This window comes from Chinchilla lanigera, unplaced genomic scaffold (genome assembly GCF_000276665.1).
Source record: "Chinchilla lanigera isolate Chin_1 unplaced genomic scaffold, ChiLan1.0 scaffold00003, whole genome shotgun sequence".
NCBI classification, from domain to species: Eukaryota; Metazoa; Chordata; class Mammalia; order Rodentia; family Chinchillidae; genus Chinchilla; species Chinchilla lanigera.
This window is the reverse complement of record NW_004955404.1, coordinates 37,475,649-37,495,747: the sequence shown is the minus strand read 5'-3', so window position 1 is coordinate 37,495,747 and position 20,099 is coordinate 37,475,649.

Here is a 20,099-nt window from a genome sequence, read left to right as displayed (position 1 = left end):
TAAGTCAAGGGGAAAAGGAAAATTAACATCATGAGTAAGGTTCTGAGAGAGTTTTAGATTTCAAGCATTTAAATATTAAATAAGGGGCTGGGGATTTAGCTCAGTGGCAAAAGCACTTACCTGGCAAGCGCAAGGTCGTGAGTTCGGTTCGCAGTACCGGAGAAAAACCAAAAAATAAATAAATAAATAAATATTAAATAAGGTGAGTTGAAACCTTATGAGACAATATCCAGAAATTGCAGTGAATACAAATGAAATTATAAATTGCTAATGTATAAATAGAAAAATGAAAATAAGTGACAGAGGTGGTGAAAAAGACAAGAGCACAGAATAAAGAAATGTCTAGAAATGAAGATGCTAAGATACTGGTAATATTATTTATGTGATTAAAACAAATGTGGAAATTGAGGAACATTTTTGAAGGGAGTGGGACCAGATCTAATGTGAAAATAAGCTACTGTAATATGTATATAACAGTAATAAAATAATGTTTTCAAAAGTATTCTTTTTTTAGTATAGTGTACCCACTGTGGTCCTGTATTATGATTTTACAATACTTTGCTATTTACAGGCTAGTTGCAATTCTCTTGTGATCATATAATGAGGTACAAAGAAGAAGGGGAGTTATTCTCATCCTAGTCTTTGGAACAATTGCTTCCTTTTTTCTAGTTCCTCTGGAATGAAGCATAGATTTTCCCTTAGGAGATCTGGTAACTTTTCTGCCAGTGACATCTCTGATGTATAGTCCCTTGACTGTAGTTGATATATAATAGTTAAACAAGCAAACAAACATTATTGTATGACAGCTAATTGTAACATCTCTCACACTTTTCAGCTAATAAGGCTCAGTTTTTTAAGGGCTGCCACTGAAAGCCCTGGTTTTTCTTGGTGATGTTGCTGTCCATGCCTACCAAGCAGTTCTAGCACTAATGTCAACTGGTGGGGTAAAGCATTAGGAAAATAGAACAATATTCTAACTGTTTTCATTTCTTTCTTAAAATTTGTAATTCCTTTCCAGTTTACTATAGTCTATTTTTCATAGTCCTTGGATAATTTCTTTTTGTAAGCTGTCTAGAATTTTTAATTCAAGTCAGTGGGAAAATTCATCTCAACTGGGTTTACATTATCTTTACAAGCACAATTCTAAGATTCCACCTTCTAATCAATAAAAATAAGCGTACAGCACTAAAATAAAATAAAAAATTCCAAACAATATTGATAGGGCCATCTGGTTTTCTTAGAATGAATTTTGCTGAAAATATGAAATGTATTAGAAGTAAAGAACCGGGCTTCATTCTTAGTATAATTTTCAGCTGTGATTATGAATATATGTTAACAAAGCAAAATGGAATCATAAATAATAAATGCAATAATCTCTGGCATTTTAGACAATCAATATTTTATTTACACTAGTGTTTATTTAATCATATGCATGATTGGAATACTTTTTCCCAGTTAAGTTTTATTAACAATTAAATCAATATTTCTTTGTTGAGAGAGCAATATTTCATAGGATGACACCCTAAAGAAAGGCCTCCTAAAATTAAGGTCTATGATATATATTTCCTTGAGAGAAATAATGTAGTGCTCAAAGAAAAGCAACTGATACATTGAATAAAATATTGGTTTGCTTAGGAAAGAAGTAAAAACAATACCCTTTATGTAATGAATTCTTATGTATTTATTTATTCTTATGTGCGATATGTTTTTGAATTCTCCAATTGAAGTTACTCTACAATTTAAGTTAAAACAGCCAACATTGTACATTAATCATTTAGTTTCTACTTACAACCACTTTAAGAGAATGTTCTCTGAGTGTGCATACATATACCTGTAAGTTTGAAAAAGAATAATTGAATGATACCTAAAAATTCACAAATGCACAAGACAAAGATAAATAGTACAGTGACAAGGATTCTGTGCTACTCAATGTCATATTTGCCTTGGCTATAGCATCCCATTAAAAGTCATATAAATTATTGTCCAGTTTTACTTCAATGGTTCAAAGTAAATTACTTGCACATCTCTTGTGGATTAAGTTATCTCTGTGCATACATATAAATCATACAGAAAGAAACCAAATTACCCCCCAAATGTTCAAAGTGCCATATTCTTCATTCATAATAACACACATTTCATCTACAGACATTTAATAGCATAGTGCAGTTAATATGTTTCAAAGATGACCCTATAACACTCAAGATTATTAACTACAGCAAATCTGAACAGCAATTCAAGGCTGCTAGTTGCTTGGCAGTATAGTAGATCATTTTAATACAAGATGTATCTGATAAAATTCAGCTGCTCCACACATTTAAAAGAGATTTCTCTGTCCCCTCTTTTTACAGCCAATAGAAGAAAAATGTTAGGGGATCTTTCGATGCTCTACTCAGATCTAGAGTGCTTCAATTTGTCTTGGCTCGAATACAAATTTTAGCTATGTGCATCTTCTCTTGTAGTTCATGTTCCCACTTTAAAATCAATGGAATTATTATGGAAAGGTCATGTAGGAAAGTGTTGTTGGCTGACTTAATTTTCATGTAGGAAAAACAATGTGTTAATATAATCATGGGACTCATCCAATATTAAACATAATGATAATGCCGTGACTATGGAGAATCAATAAATACAGGAAAAATATTCTAGAAAAGTCTAGGAATATACCAGTTCACTGCCTCAGTAATAACATTTTGTTTATGAATTATGACCTACTTTTATTTATTTTTATAAGCAATATTTCTTAACAGAAACCCTGTTAAAGTTATAATTCAATATAGTATATACTTTCTACTAAGAGATCAAATTGAGGGCAATAATCTGGTTTAGAAACAGATTTACTGAGCTCATTCTTCTCACCTAAATGGATGATGCAAGTAACTATGGAGGGGCTACAGTCTGAATTTAACTTTTTTTCCAATGTCTGTTCTAATATTAGACCACAGGTTACATTATCGTGGACTAATATGATTGATGAATTCAATATGAGAGAACAAAAATCAAAAAATATGTCTATTTTTTGACAAGTGCAAGAAAAATGCAATGTTTAATGTTTCATTCTACTCTATATTTTGCAATTATTCTCAAATATAGAACACTCCAATCCATTAGAAATTGGAAGATGACAAATATAAAATCTAGTTATGTTAAAAATGCAGATACATAATTTTACATGACCACTAATACATATATGTCTTTTATGTCCAAATTTCCTCCCATCTATGGCATTAACTTCAAAATTCTTAAATGCCTAGTAATTGAATAAAGAAAACATTTCTTAAAATCACATGTAATAAAATATTCAGGATGACAAATTACAGGTCAAACTGTACAGAACTGTTCAAGTTAATCAGCTATTCCACAAAGTAAAGAAGTGACACTTATAGAGATATGAACTGAACTCAGCATTGAAGAGAGCAAAACATTTTTAAAGAACAAATAAGATAAGGAAATATGCAAATACCATAATTATGTATTATTATTCACTGAGGTTTTTAAGATTATGTTAAATACTAGATAAGTACAGTATACTCTGGAAAAAATCACATTTTACTCATTTTATTTTTTCCATATTGTAACCACAAAAATTTAGTATACAAATTTCCAAATGTCACAGCTATTTAGGTTGGCCATATATGAGATATCTGAGTAGAGCTTATATTTTTCCATATCTTACCATAAAATTTGTACCTTATTCTATAAACTCTGTTATATATTTCTTATAAGAAGAAACAGTAAGTTCACATAAATTGCATATGTGAATCAAAATGTATGACAATATATATTTTTCACCGAGGGAAACCTAAAGTTTGCAGTGAACCACAGTTTTAGGATTTGTAATTGTACCTTGGAAAAGTGTAGAAAAAATATAAATCATTCCTTGGTGCAAAAGGGTATTATTGAATATAAGAGTTGTATCTACCAATGATGAGTGAAAACTGCTTAATGAGCTCTACTTGTGTTTATTATTTGGAAAGAAATAGCCCAACTACTATGGGGAATTAATTTCATGGAAGTTTTATTTTTAATATAGTAACAACAAAATTTTAGTCATCTAGTGCAGCATTTCCAATCTATATCTATATCATCTATAACTATATCATCTCTATCATCTATATTATCCATCTATATGTGTGTTTGTCATTTACTGTAGAATCAAATTAAATTTCTCTTAGAAATGCTCCTTTTATTCAACGAGGGCTCTCATGCTGAGAGTGCAGAAAAGACAGAACCTTGTTTATAGGAACAGATCAAAGGGCAGGACCATGTGTATAGAATTGATTTTTGTAATCTCCATGGTCTAATCCCTTACTTAAACACTTAACATTATTCCCCATATAAACAATTTACTCTTTCTCTCACTACAAGATAAAACGTACACATTTCTAATATAGTCAAACCATCCCATCTTGAAAAGTTTTCTCCATGAAGCATTATCATAGATATCGCTTATTTTTATCCTTGTCATGTAATTTTTAGAATTTTTTTTCCCTTCATAAATTCATCTTTGGAAAAAACAGCAGCGTTCCTTTGGCAAAATAGAGACGGACTGAAGATTCTTTAAAAGCTCTTTTAATAAAATCGTATCATTGATTAATTTTATTCCGTTGTTACTAAGGCATTTATATTTCTTGAAAGAAAAGAGACATTTAGTTTTTAAAAGGATTGACAGCATAGATCTTGGCTTTTAATCTATAATAATGTTAATAAGGAAAAAATAAAGAATATTCATTAAGTAGTCCTCTAGGTGCAATGTTAGACCACTTTCATTCTTATGTCTCTTGTTTGTACACTACCATTTCTTTTTCTATTGCTTCACTTTCACATGTTCTTTATCACAAAATATAACTATACTTCAAAGCATGCTAAGAAAGACTAATTTATAAATATATTCCACAAGTAGAAATTATTAGAATTTTACATTTTGTATTCTTTCCCTTTAAAAATGCGGTACTCTGATTATATTTCAATTTAACTATTCATGTCATGTATTGCTGTAAACAGATAAAAATTGTTCATTACTTTGAATTGAGCAGTATTTTAATAAAGTAATTCACTGAGATTGTATAAAGTATCTTTCCTTTTTTTACATTATTTTCATTTTGTTGTTCATCCTACAAAATATTTTTAATTTTAGAGAGAAATCAATCTTTCATAAAGTACATACTGAAAAATCTTTACAATATATGAGATACTTTTTCATTTTCAAATAAATAATGCTTTAACTCTGAAATTTTCACTCTATATTTTCTTTTCTTCTTTCAAAAACAAACATTGAGGGGCTGGGGATTTAGCTCAGCGGCAAAGCGCCTGCCTGGCAAGCTCAAGGTCGTGAGTTCGGTTCCCGGTACCAGAGAAAAACCAAAAAACAAAACAAAACAAAAAAAACAAACATTGAAAATATTATAAATAGCTAAATAATATTTTTAAGAGTTATCAACTAGTATGAATAAGTTGATAGAAAAGAGATATATCTCTATCAAAAAATCTATAACAAAGTTCCATTCTCCTAACATTTTTACTCCTGTTTTCCTATTACTTTGATGTTTGTATTTTTCTTTACTATCTTATTGTTACTAATGCCATGAATCTTTTAATATATTATAATTAGCTGATTTTTTTCTGAGTATTACATATATTCTGTCTTTGAATTGAATAGGTAGCAATGGAAATTTCAAGCAGGCACCTATTTAATTCATATTTTGTGGTTTGTATTCAATATTTGCAGAATATATAAAAAACATTAGACATCTTAAATCTGCAAGTATGTGCTTGATGGAACACCCCCTTAAAGTGAACAATGTTTAGGCTCAAACTAAATTTCTATTCTAATATTTTTTTTTATTTCAAGAAATAAAAGAAGCAAAACATATTAACAGACATCCATTTACAAAATAGCATAAGAAAAATACAAACAAAGCAAAGTTAAAGACAAATTTGTAGGAAATTAACAATGGTTTTTGTATTATTTATTGATATCTTCAAAGTGATTTCTCACGAAAACAAACAGAGACATGCAAGATTGACCAAATAAGTAATCATTAACCATAGGACTCATTTAACCAATTACCTACCAGAATGAAATCAGAAATGCAGCCAAATATTTACATTAATTCTTAGACTACAAAATAAGAAGACAGCATTCTTTTACTTATAGAGTTTATAATAAATATGTAAATAAATAGCACTGACTACAATTAAATCCAGAGATATAAAGGGTTTATATAGGATACTCTGATGAAGGAAAAGGGAAGACATCCCTTAGAGGGAAGGTTGACACTGAAAGTCCCTCAGAGAAGAGTGAGTATGTACAGTGTAAATACACTGTTGGTAGTACTAAGTCTTTATTGTACTTTCCTGTATATCTTGCTAAGAAGCTATAATGTTATTCTAAGGCCACAAGTATAATAACCAGGAGACCTACCACATGGTTTTTTTTGTTTTTTGTTTTTTGTTTTTCTTTTTGAGACAGGGTCTTGCTATGCAGTTCAGGCTGCACTTGAGCTCACTTTGTATTCCAGGATGGCCTTGAACTCCCAATGATCCTCCTGCCTCAGCCCCCCCAGTGCTGAGGTTACAGGTGTGCACTACCACTCTCGCTCTACCACATGTTTTTATATTCTACTCCAGATAATTGTCTGTTTAGATCTTGTTTTCAATATTCCAAAATAACTGAATTCTAAGTATATTGCCTTCTCTTCAAGCATATGAATTTATCTCTGTTTTGTTGATATTAAATCCTATATAAAATAAAAATAAAGTTCACAATATTTTACTTGCAAAACTATAAAAAGCTTGGTGTGTGTTTTAATAAGAGATCAATGATATAATTAATAATAAAAAGTGTTAAAAAGATATTATACATAGGCATTTTATCCGGTATACTATTACTTACATCAGGATCTCCTACTATGAATTATTTGTCTTATTATTTTAAATATCATTTTTCAAAAATCATATTATTGGTTTATGCTTAGATTTCTCAGTGTAATGGATTAATAAACTGTCATTCTTATTACAATCATTTCAGAAGACTTATAGATCAAATGATCTCTATGGTCCATCAATTCCTTCTTACAGAAATTTTCTATTTTTTAGTCAATATTAAATAATCCAATTCTGTTTTCTGACCTTTCTATCATGAATAATTATTTGTTAATGTAATTTTATCGAAATCTATGTATTCCCAAGATGGTTACAAGACATATTTTCATATATGCTGAGACATTTGCAATTAAAATTCTCTTAGAAGATTCTATAGAGGGACCAATGAGGTAAATTACTTTCCATAAGTTGTTGCTGTTGTATTTTCCATTATTTATATCCATTAAGAACACACATATATTTTTAAAATTTATCATCAGTGGGAGTAGATTGTGAGGAAAGGCTACCTATTTTTTCTTTTTCATCCACAGTAATCCGAGAGAAATTTCCTTTAATGTTTTTCACATGCACATTTTATTCTTTTTCATCCAGTGTAATCCCAAAGAAATTTCCTTTAATGTTTTTTAAATTCATATTTGATATTTTTCTATTGTTAAATTTATAATACTATATATAATATTATATATATTTATGTATTATACATATAATTTAGATATTTCTAATCTTAATTTTACTAAAGGGCATGAAATAGAAGAACTGTGTCCTATTCATCTTGATATTCAGTGTTTGGTCCAAAAAGAGCAAGTAGCTGGGAGTGGTGGCACATGCCTGTAATCCCAGAACTTTGGAGGCTGAGGCAGGAGGATGGCTGTGAGTTCCAGACCAGCCTGGGCTGCAAAGTGAGCTCAAGGCCAGCCTGAACTGCATAGTGAGACCCTGTCTCAAAAAAAAAAAAAAAAAAAAAAAAAGAGCAAGTAAATTTTGAATAAAGCCATCTTTTATACGTTTTGTATTTGTATTCCACATTTTCATGCTCTAGTTTGCTTGGGCAATAGCTATTCACAAACACTAGAAATACCTTAATCTCAGTACCTGTTCTGGCTTGTATCTAGATATTCCCCTCAAAGCCTTATGTTCTCAAAGGTGGCTCTTTGAAAGGGGCTGGTGTGTGATAGTGGGATTAAAGATGTGTGGTACTGAATTAGTCCACTAACTGATTTAGCATACTTTTGGGATTGACTGAATAGATTTACTAAAGACCAGGTGAAGCCCTACCGTGGGTGTGGGTGGTACCAAGCAATAGGCTTGTAGTCTGGATGAAATATAAATGGGAGGATGGAACACAGCTGCTGCTTCCTACCTATCCTACCATGGGCTGTTTCTTCTTTGGAATGCCTTCAGTCATACCGTCCAGCCTGTAAACCAGTCAACTATACACTGAAACAGCTACAAAATATGTGCTAAAATAAACTTGTTTCCTTTAACTTGTGTCAAATATTTTGTCCCAGTAAAGAGAAAAATAACTAAGACAGTACATTAAATCTGATTGCAGATATTTGTGCATGCTGAATTCCTTTACATATATGTATGACAAGACTTCTGTAAATTTTGTTTAGTATGACTTCTTCATTTTGTTGAAATAAACTGAAAGAGTTATGCCTACAATAAATACCAGTGCAACCATTCAGACACTGATAAATAGATATGGAGGCTCAGCTGAGATGCTAACCTGCTAACCACCACTCACTGAATATCTTTGTGGGAATTATTCAATATCTACATTGTAGAATGTACAAATATGATTCACAGGAAAAGCCTAAAGTTGAATATTTCTACTAATTTAACTATTTTTATTTTAATAATCATAAAATAAAATGTATTATTGAATAACTGGAAAGTAATGACACTTCCAAATTGTTTATACTCTGTTAGTCTTCTTGGCTAACTCAAAGAATGTAATTTTTCCACTATGGTAGAATACACATACCACAAAATTTACATTATTAAGCCATTTTTTATTTTAAAGAGAATAGTAAAAAGAACAATAAATACAACACAGAATTTCAAAACAAAATGATAGGAAGTTAACAGTTGTTATTATACTGTATATTGTTGTCTTCAAAGTAGTTGCTGAAATTACCAGATATAGACATGTAAAACTGATCAAGGAATATAAGCACTTTTTCTTTCAATGAACTCATAGAAAAACTTATAGATATTAGTAATAAAATTATCAGCTGTCGTGTGTGTATATGTGTATGTATGTATCTATACATATAGATATATAGATATATAATTTCTTTCTTTCTCTTCTAATTTCCCCCATCCCAGTTGTTCTTTCCTTTTAAGTAGTTTCTTTTTCTTTCATAATAGCTGTTGTACCATTTGGATCTTATTTACTCGTTCAGTTTCTTACACTAGGGAGATAATATGATGTTTACACATGTGAGTCTAATTTATTTCACTTATGATTATGGTCTCTAGTTGCATCCATTTACCTCTAAAGGCTTCAAGTTTATCTCTCTTTATAGCTGAGTAATAATCCATTGTATAAAATTGCCGCATCTTTTTAATCTCTCCCTTGGTTGATGGGCATTTGGGTTGTTTCCAAGATTTAGCTCTTACAACTTGTGCTGCTATAAACCTGGGTGCACATGTATTGCTGTGGTATGGTGTTTTCAATTTTCCTGGGAAAATATCCAGAAGGGCAATTGCTGGGTTGAATGGGACCTCTAATTCTAGTTTTTCAAGGTTCTCCACACTGATTTCCACAGCGATTGTGCCAGTCTACACTCCCACAAACAGTGGAGAAGTGTTCCTTTTTCTCCACACCCCCACCAGCATTTGTTATTGGCTACTCACCCATTTTTATGTGCACAATCCACGTATCTCTGTCTTTCTATCTATCTATCTTTCTATCTTCTATCTAACATTTTCATGTGTTAAGATTTATGTGTTAGAATAACCACTAGACATACCTATGTGCATGTTTGTTTGCTTTCTATCATTACTGCAAGGGAATTTTAGTTTTAACAATAAAAGAACATGTGAGTTTGGATTCATAGTTCTGAGGCTTTTTGTGTGTTCCTGAGCAAAGTATTACATCTATCTGTCCCTTGTTTTCCTTCCCAATAAAAATGACAATATTGAATAACCACAGCAATTTACTTGAAGAAATAATTTGGCTAAACCTCACTATAGATTTGTAAACTAACAACCAGATGGAAAGTACTTAGTGAGAATCTATTTTAGTATTTTTCTTCTTTTACTACATTAAATATTCAGTAATATTAATATCTAGTTTACTAGACACGTTTTGATGCTTTTAACTAAGAAAGTTTTTGCTTGCTACTGTACAAAACAATAAAACAACTTATTTTTCAAATTATATCTTTAAAAAAACAAGCGAATATATAGACAGTACTAGAGAATTTTTTTCTGTGCTAGTTTACAATACTTTTCAAATTCTGTTATCTCTTAGCAACTGTAACCATTAAGCTGAATTTCCAACCTGATTGGCTTGGTGGCCACATAGGTGAACAGTAAAACTAACTTTTCTTGTGACTCTGTGGGTTCTGGAGGCATGAACTGAAGGTCTGTATCTAGTTAATCCCCCCTTACTCTCTGAGGCTCTTCTCTGGCTTTATTTCCTGTTTGCCATGAACTAAGCAGCTTTGTTACACCACGCCCTTCCTCCACGTTATTCCTGCCATAGTGCTGAGAGGCTGTGGACTGGCTTTTCTAAAACAAAGAGCAAAGTAAGCTTCTCCCCCTTTAGGTTGTGCATGTGAGGTCATTTGTTTCAGTATCAGCAAAGCTTGCTGATATAGTAATATTTATGAAATACATATGCTTTATTAAAAATAATAGGCATGCTTTCCTTCTCTGTAGTATGCTTACAAAATGATATAATGACTAGCAAATTATATTAATGCCTTACCATTGTGTTCTCTTACTTTATATTTTATAAAATATAAAAAATACATTGTTCAAATACAAAAATCTGTATTTTTATTTATTTCTGCTTCTTTGGTTAAAACATTCAGTGTGACTTGCACAAGTATTTGAGCTCTAACACAGTTGAATGTTTTCCAGTTTATTATACATTTTATAATTTTTCATATATGTACTCTATCAATAAATGGCAACTTAGAAGGGGACTAGCTCAGGGTATTAGAATTTTCATTTATTTAATTGAGATATTTAGTTTTTTTCCTGTACTGGGAATCAAACTCACAAGGTCATGCTTGCCAGACAGGCACTGTGCTGCTGAGCTAAATCCCCAGCCCTTAATTGAGATATTGATACCTTTATATTTTACTTTTATCTATTCTTTTTTTTTTTAATTTTAAAAATAAAAGGAGGAAAACATTAACAGATAGACAACCTTTTGCAAAATAGCAAAAGAACAGTACAGACAATACAGGGTTACAAGCAAAGTGGTAGGGAATTAACAATGCATGTTTTATTACATATTGATATCTTAAAAGTGGTTTTTCATGAAAACAAATAGAGACATGCCATATTGATCAATCAAGGACTCATTAACAGTTTCTTTCAGCAAAGAAATAGAAGCCAGTAGATCAAATATGCTAACTATCCTGTATATACATACATTCAAAATTTCTCCTTCTTTCTCTTCTCTTTTCCCGCATCCCAGTTGCCCTTTACCCTTGAGCATTTTTCTATCATTTCACAATATCTATCATACCTCTGAGTTTATATTAACTCTTTCAGGTTTTACACTAGTGAGACAATGTGGTGCGTGCACATGCAGGTCTGATTTATTTCACTTATGAGTATGGTCTCTAGCTGTGACCATTTACCTGTAAAAGCCTTGAGTTTATCTTTCTTTACCACTGAATAATATTCCATTATATAAAAATACCACAATTTTTTTATCCAGTCCTCAGTGGATGGACATTTGTGTTGCTTCCACAATTTAGCAATTAGAGATTGTGCTGCTATGAACATAGGTGCACATGCATCACTGTGACATGATATTTTTAGAACTGTGTGTAAACAAAAGTGCCTTTTCTCACACTGTGCAAAGTGATCACAAGATATATAGAAACTTAAAAGTTGTAGAGTCAATATGAAATGTTGGAATAGTGTCCCTGTAGGCCTACTTTTCCTTTTCACCTTCCACTGCTCTTGCCTGCATGCCTCCTCTAGAGTATGACATTACAAGGCACGGGTGAAAGTATCTGTAGAATACACTAAAGAAGCACAATGCAGGAACTATAAATAGTCTGCACACAGACGTTGTGGGACTTTACAGATTTGGTCACATCAAAGTAAATGTTCCTAAACCACTGTTTAATCATTGGCATTGCTTAAGGAAAGCTATAAAATGGGCCATTATATTTTTCTTAATTTAGATTTTCACTAATTGGTGCTGGTACTGCCATGAGATTTATAAAAGAGAAAATGTCAGAGTTTTCTTCCTTCTTATTTTAGATCCTTTGCACATAGTTTAACCTTGTGAGCAAGATAATAAGATTCAAAACTATCTTGGTTACAATGGTTGGTAGAATTTGACATGGATGTTGAGGCATGACCACAGTACTGTTATATGTGGGGTTACCATAATAAAAAGCCACTGCCTGGATAAAAGAAATAATAGACATTTATTTTCTCACAATTCTGGAGTGGACAAGTCTCAGATCAAATTGTCAGCAATGTTCGTGTCTGCTAAGCCTTTCCTCCTTGGTTACAAAATGACTTTCTTTATGTTTATTCATATGGTCTTACCTCTGTGCTTATCTATCTACAACTGCCTTCTGTCTCTGAACATAGCCATGAGATACTGTGGGTGGAGACTTAAAATAAACACAAATCTGCCTATGAAAACCAAAACAAGTTCAGCATCCTGTATCTTAGGCAATAAAATATTATCTATCAAGTAAAGGCATCATTAAATGGGGCCAAAAAAACTGAAAGGATATTCAATGGTTAATTGTAGGGGCTAAATTCACTGTATAAATGTCTCCCTGGATAGCTGGGAAGGGAGTAATTCTGAATATGTCCACATAAATATTGTCAAGATACACTGTTGTGTGATTCATTGGACTTAATAGGGCAAGATCTGCTCTCATTGTGAGTTGGCAAAATTCAAACAGCTGAGGGGCACGGATTAAACAAAAGATGACCTCCTCTCTCTCTAGCAGCTGGGTTATATTCTTCTTTGGCCTTTCAACATCAGAAATTCAAGCTGTCTCATGTTTGTACTCCAGGGTTCCTACTAGTGGGCCGCCAGGTCCTTGGATCTTCAGCCTCAAGCTGGTAGTTATACTATTATTTTCCTTGGTCTTTTGCCCTTCAGACTTGGGCTGAGCTGTGCTACAGGAATGGTGTGGTCTTCAGTTTTTAGACATCTTCTTGTGGACTTTTCAATACATATAACTAAATGAGTCAAGTCACCTAATTTAATTCCTCTATCTATCTATCTATCTATCTATCTATCTATCTATCATCTATTTATCTATCCATTTATCTATCTTCCTAACTACCTATCATGTATCTATGTATCTATCTATCCTTCTGTCAATCTGTCATCTAGTATTTGTTCTAACCTTCTGAACAAAACTGACTGGTAAAAAGCACTTCACACTGGGCAATTTATGAAACTTGGAAAAGAAAGGCTAATTTAAGAAAATCAAAGAGGAAAGGAGAGAAAAAGAAAACTTGTTGAATTTTATAATTAGCAATAAATGTACAAGTACATTGGGGATAATATTTCTTTTTCTTTTTTTTTGTTTTTTGTCCTTTTTGTCTCTTGTCTTTTTCAAGACAGGGATTCATTATGGAGTTCATGCTGGTCTTAAAGTTACTATGTAGCCCAGGCTGACCTTGAACTCACAGCGATGCTCCTACTTCAGCCTCCCAAGTTCTGGGATTATAAACTTGCACCACCATGCTTGGCCTGGAGATATTATTTTTTTTTAAAAAAATAGCATTTTAGATTTTCTAGGAAATAATAATAGACTTTCTATTATGCAGAAAAGCAAATCAAAACAATAAATAACACTGACAATTATATGAGTTTTAATTAAAAATATTGACAGGTAAATTGAGAACTCTGGTCAAATATATGTGGAGTTCAAGATTCATAGAGGCTGTACAGAGGTCAAAAGTACCTCAGAGATTAGTACTTGTATAGTCACAATTATAAAAAAAAGCATAAGGATAACTAGCTTACACAATTGTTAGTTGGTGAACTCCTTTATGTTAAAACAAAAATAACATTTCTGGGATACTTATCTTTAAATTACCTGTTAAATTGCCCAGGGACATAGCTCAGCAGCATAAGCACCTGCCTGGCAGGCTGAAAATCTTGAGTTCAATTCCAAGTACAAAAAAAATTACCTGTTAAAGAATGTTCATACCTGTAGGAAATCTTCAATGTGAATAAAATAAATTTTGAATAGTGATATACTTTTAATTAAGCAATGGATAATTCTAAATCCGTCTAGTTATGATAGGTTGAAAATAACTCCATTAAAACAAAAGTTGAATAAAATGTATTTATAATGAGATTCATGATAAATGTTCTTATTGATCCTTTTGCCTCTTACAACTTTTGTATATGTATACAGTTCAATGCACATATTGATGTCATGCTGTATCGTTATTCTATTCTATACCACTTTGCTGTAAGTAGTTGATAAGAGTAATAAACAAGGACTGCAGAACTAGATGGCATATGTCTGGACTACAGTCAACAACTTAGGAGGTATGTGACCATGGTTACGTTACTCAATCTTTATAGGTCTTGAATGAGAACATAAAACCAGTATCAATTTTACACCATTTAATAAAGATGTTGCTTGTGTCCCCATAATATTCTACTCAAATAAGAAGGATTATTCATGTTTAATGTAGACATTTACTCCAATTTTTTTTTCTGGATCTAAACACTACCTTCAGACTCAGTTAAGTGAATTTCCATCTATGCTTATAACAGTTTCAATTATCTTTTAATGCATTTATATAATTGGAGTACAATTACCTTTAAATTGTTTGCTTCCTTTGCTTTACAATCTGAGCAGCTGAGGAAGACAAAGACTGATTTTGTGGAATAGCTTTATCTCTAGTAATCCTCACTCTCTGCCACATGGTACACAATAAATAATAAATGATGGAATGAGTTTTTTAAATACATTTTTTACAGAATAACCTAGTAGTTTGAAGGAAACAATTTTCCATAATAGAAGGGTATGTATTTTTTTTTCTTTTTTTTGGTTTTTCTCCGGTACTGGGAACTGAACTCATGACCTTGCGCTTGCCAGGCAGGAGCTTTTGCCGCTGAGCTAAATCCCCAGCCCCAGAAGGGTATGTATTTGTAAAGTATCTGAGTAACAAATTTTATGATTATCTTTTCCTTAACCTGGAGGTGTTTTTCATAAAAGATTTTATTATTCTTCCAATTAGTGGAATCTATTATTTGTAGATCTGTTATTTGATCTACTTCATGATCAAAATGTATAAACCGTTTATAGAATCTGGATCACTGACCATCACCTGAAGGCAAAAATTGAATAATTTCATGAATAAAACACAATTACATTGTAAATAAAGGTAACTATAATTATTTTCTACACTTGTAGTTATCATTTTTATTTCTATGTCTATGATCCTTATTTTTGTTTTCTAAAATTTATGGAAAAAATCTGCTGCAAAAAGTTTTAAAATGGAAGAAGTATTTTTTACTGATATTAACTATTGTAAAAAGCAACAAGATAACATGCTATTATTTTTAATTTATTTAATTTTTGCAGTTCTGAGAATTAAACCCAAGCCTCACATATGCTACGTAACTGCTCTTCCACTGAGCTACACCGAAGTTCAACATGTTTTTATTAACTAGTTCATTAAAACACTATGAACCAGGAACTTTGTTACTAGTCCTTAGGTGATAAGCTGGTCAGTGCTGTTTATAACTGTGTTAGTGTTTTTTTAAATTATTCTAATAGCAAAAATTACTTTTTTTTTTTTTTTGGCTTTTTTCCAGTACCAGGAATCAAATGCAAGACCTTGCGCTTGCCAGGCAGATCCTGTGCCACTACGCTAAATCCCAAGCCCCAGAAATTACTTTTAAATGACAGTTTTTATGGAATTTTTTTTTAGAGAAGTTTTAGGTTAATATCAAAGCTTTATAGCATCACTTGTAAAGTTGCTTCGTATTCTCTGTCCCACAGAGCACAGTTATGTCCACTATCAAAGTCCTTCTCCAGGGAAGTACACTCACTGTGATCAAAGAAACTACACTGAAATATCTTTATTTATTAAAACATCACGGTTTACATTAGAATTCTTTCTTAATATTCTATCTTTTATATTTTTTGATAAATTTGTTATACCATGCATTTTATTGTCATGTAGACTAATTTCACTGATGTGAAAACTCCCTGTATTGTTTTTTGTTTGTTTGTTTGTTTGTTTTTTTGGTTTTTCTCCGGTACCAGGAACCGAACTCACGACTTTGCTCTTGCCAGGCAGGCGCTTTTGCCGCTGAGTTAAATCCCCAGCCCCATTCCCTGTATTGTGCTTCCCCGGTCCTTTCTCTTGTAAACCCCTGTCAAATACAGACCTAGTTTGCTGTTCTTACTGTTGTTGGTTTTGTCTCCATAGCTTTGTCTATCCCACAAGGTCTTACAGTTGGAATTAGATAGGAGGGTATCAAGAAAGGCTACTTCCTCTTAGTAATATGCATTTAAGGTTCTCCTGCATATTCTTATAGCTTGAGGGCTAACTGCTTTTAGTGCTGAATAATTTTCTACTGCTCATATGTATCACAGTTTGTCAACTCACATATGGAAATATACTGCAGCTGCTGCCAAGGTTGGAGAGTCTTATTGTAGAAATGAGTTGCTTCAGTCATCAGGGATCACCATCACCTGTGATGATTTTGACGTTAGAATATGAAGCTTAGCTAAAAACTCACTACACAGACAACTTTTCTTATATTTAATGGTATTGCTCTAAAGTTCTACCATTAGGAAAACTTATCATTCATAATGGCTAGAACTGAATTTCATATCTTTTTACAGTTCCTTTGTTTTTGTTTGTTGCTGTTGTTTCTGTTGTGTTTTCTGCAGGAGGAGCAGATTGGAATTGTTTTCCTCTACTTTAGACACTTGTGAGAGTTTGGTACCTTTCCATGAGATAGATGTTGGAGCTAATCTTCCTCCTTAGTTCTATGATGACATTTAATAACTTACAGAAGTCTAATGTTATCTCATCTGTGAAAACCGTGCCCTTAAGTAATACCCAAATGTATAGGTACTTGGAGATGAATCAGGAATATTGAGCTGTAATAAGAGTTCTGAACCTGGTACAAGCCAGCCATTCAGTGGCTCACGGTCTTCAGATGTGAAAAGATTAGTGGAGTGATGAGATGGTGCCTGTAGTGCTTAGCAAAAAGATTATATCTCAGGTGAAAGGTCATTCAACCAAAATGTGTTCTTCCCTTAACATGTACCATCATTTCTCCTATGGCTTATATCTTGATGTCCCTCTAATGCTTCATGTGCTCATAGGTGGAATATTCCAGAGGTGGCCGCAGCTAGAGTGTATGATACTGGGATTAAGTGTGTTTGGTTCTGGATTAATCTACTGATTGGATTAGCGAGGTTCTGGCTGTGTATGATGGGAAGCCCCACTCAGTGTGGATAGCACCAACAAATAGGCTTATAACCTGGATTTAATATAAAGGGAAGGTGGAAGGCAGGCTGCTGCTTCCTGCCTGCCTTGCCGTGACTGTGTTTTGGCATACTTTCTACCTTCATTAGTAAAACTAAGAAATACAAATATGTGATTATGAATAAATAACTTTGAGTGTATGACTTTTTTCTCTTTTACCATGCCCTTCTGCCTTGCAGCCAGCTGATGATCGGAAACCTATACAAACTCTGAGGTAAAATAAACATTTCCCCCTTTAACTAGTATGTGTTGTGTATTTTGTCCCAGCAAGGAGAATGTAACTAAGACTATATCCTTAATGTGTTAAACTCTTTCACTTTGTCATACTACTATTATCAATGTCAGTATAATCCTATATAATTTAAGAAACTAACAGTTTAACAAACATTTTGCAGACCATCACCAGAAATTTCAATAGCATTATTAATCTTCTTATGAGGAGTTTGAATGTATATGTTTATGGGAATTTCATAAAGTGGGTGAATGCTAAAAAATAATAATGCTATGAAATATAAAAAGATAAAATGTAGATGCCTTCTTAAAATTATCCTAACAAATGTTGCTGCAAAATTACATCTAAATAAGAGCAGGGTTAAAATATACACATGTGGGAACACATTCACATGCACACAGAAACACAAACATACGCCTAAAGTCAAAACATAAAAATCAAACCTGAAAACCAGTATCAATTGTTCTATATCACAGGGAGGATGGGCTCCATAAAATTAGTCCAAACAAGATGCTAAATAAGAAAAAAACATAACAACTAGAATCTGTGATGCAGATCGGAGTCCAGAGTTTTAATAAACATTTCCTGAAGTATCCATTTGTCAAAAATACCCAAGCAATTGGACATGCAAAGAAATAGAAAACTTGTAAGAAAGTAGAGATTACAGCAGCTACCTTGTAATGGTAGCGGTATTTATAAAATTTAAAAGCAAATTTTATAAACATCATGAAGGAAACAAATGATATGTTGGTAAAATGGAAATATAAGAACAATTAGAAACTACCTGAAAATTTCAAAAATTCAAAATACTCAATGAAATTATGTAGTTGAAAGGAAAATAAATAAAATTTCTATATAAGTAGATTTTAGGTGCTATCTGAATTAGAAAACTTAATATATAAATATAAACTTTTCTTCCTACAACTAAAGTAAAACAGGTGATAAAATAAACTATCAAAACACAAAACTGAGAGAAACCCATATATCAACACATAGGCAATGGGACAATCAGAAGTTGAACAGCAAATATGAACATATTACTTTTAAACTAATACCCTAAAACTTCCCAAATTAATGAGTAACATCAAACAATAAAATTTAAAAATTTTAATTGAATGTAATTAAGGTAAAGGAAAAATATTTCTCATGGAGGTTCTTCATTGCTAAACTGTTTAAAGCCACAAAACAGATTTTGAAAAAATCAAGAAAAATTTGACACATGAAGTTTAAGAATACAATATAATAGTTAATATTTAATTTCTTAGTTTAACTGATTAAGGTGGAAGGTATGCCGATACATATTCAAATTGTGGCTGGATTAAATATTCCACCTATTAATTGGAGACTGCGATATGTGGTTTTTTTTAAATTGTTTTCATAAGTATGGTTTAAGACTAGAAGATTCTCCAGTATCATATGCTCAACTATTAATTAAGTCTTCAATTTTAGAAAATTATATGACTAAAAAGTTATATTTTTAAAAATTAGTAAGTTTAAAAAGATTTTGCCTGAACTTTAAATGTTAATACCGAACAATGAAAGGGTTATTGGGAGTCTACAAGTACTTATAAATTAAGATGGAAAAACAACATTAGTTAAAGGCCCAAAACAGAGCAAAGGGGTTTAAAAAATATATCGGGATGAATGACACAGAATGCACAACCTGTGAAAGTTCATGAGGTATGGCTAAAGCAATTCTTACAATGATTTGTGTAAATGCATAGTTTTACATCAAAGAGAAATGAAGATCACAACATGATGTTAAGTGAATTGCACTTCATGAAGAAAGACAAATGTCATACAATATCATTCATATGTGAAATCTCCAAATGGTCAACTCGTAAAAGCAGAAGTTCAAATGTTGGCAGTGAGGTATCAAGCAGAGGATATACTGGGAGACAGTATTGAGATCACGATGTTTAAAGACCATTAAATCCTCTAGCTAGAAGGAGTATATTCAAGATGTGTATTCCATAACATTGTGACAGTAGTTAATAGCAATGTAATGTATTTGAAAATTGCTAAGGGATTATATTTTAAGTATTCTCCATAAAAAAGAATAATATGTGTAGTGGATTGATAACTGGTGGTCAACTTATAACCCCCAGCTGAACTCAGTAACTGTGGTGCTGGGTATAGGAGGCCCACCTGAGAACTGTTGCCAGCAGCATAAGAGGCAGATCTGGAGAAGAAGGGGCAGGCTGTTGGGAGCTGAGAGAGGCTGTGGGGAGCTGGCTTTCCTGATGAACTTGGCTATTTTCACCCTCTGAGGAGCTCGGGA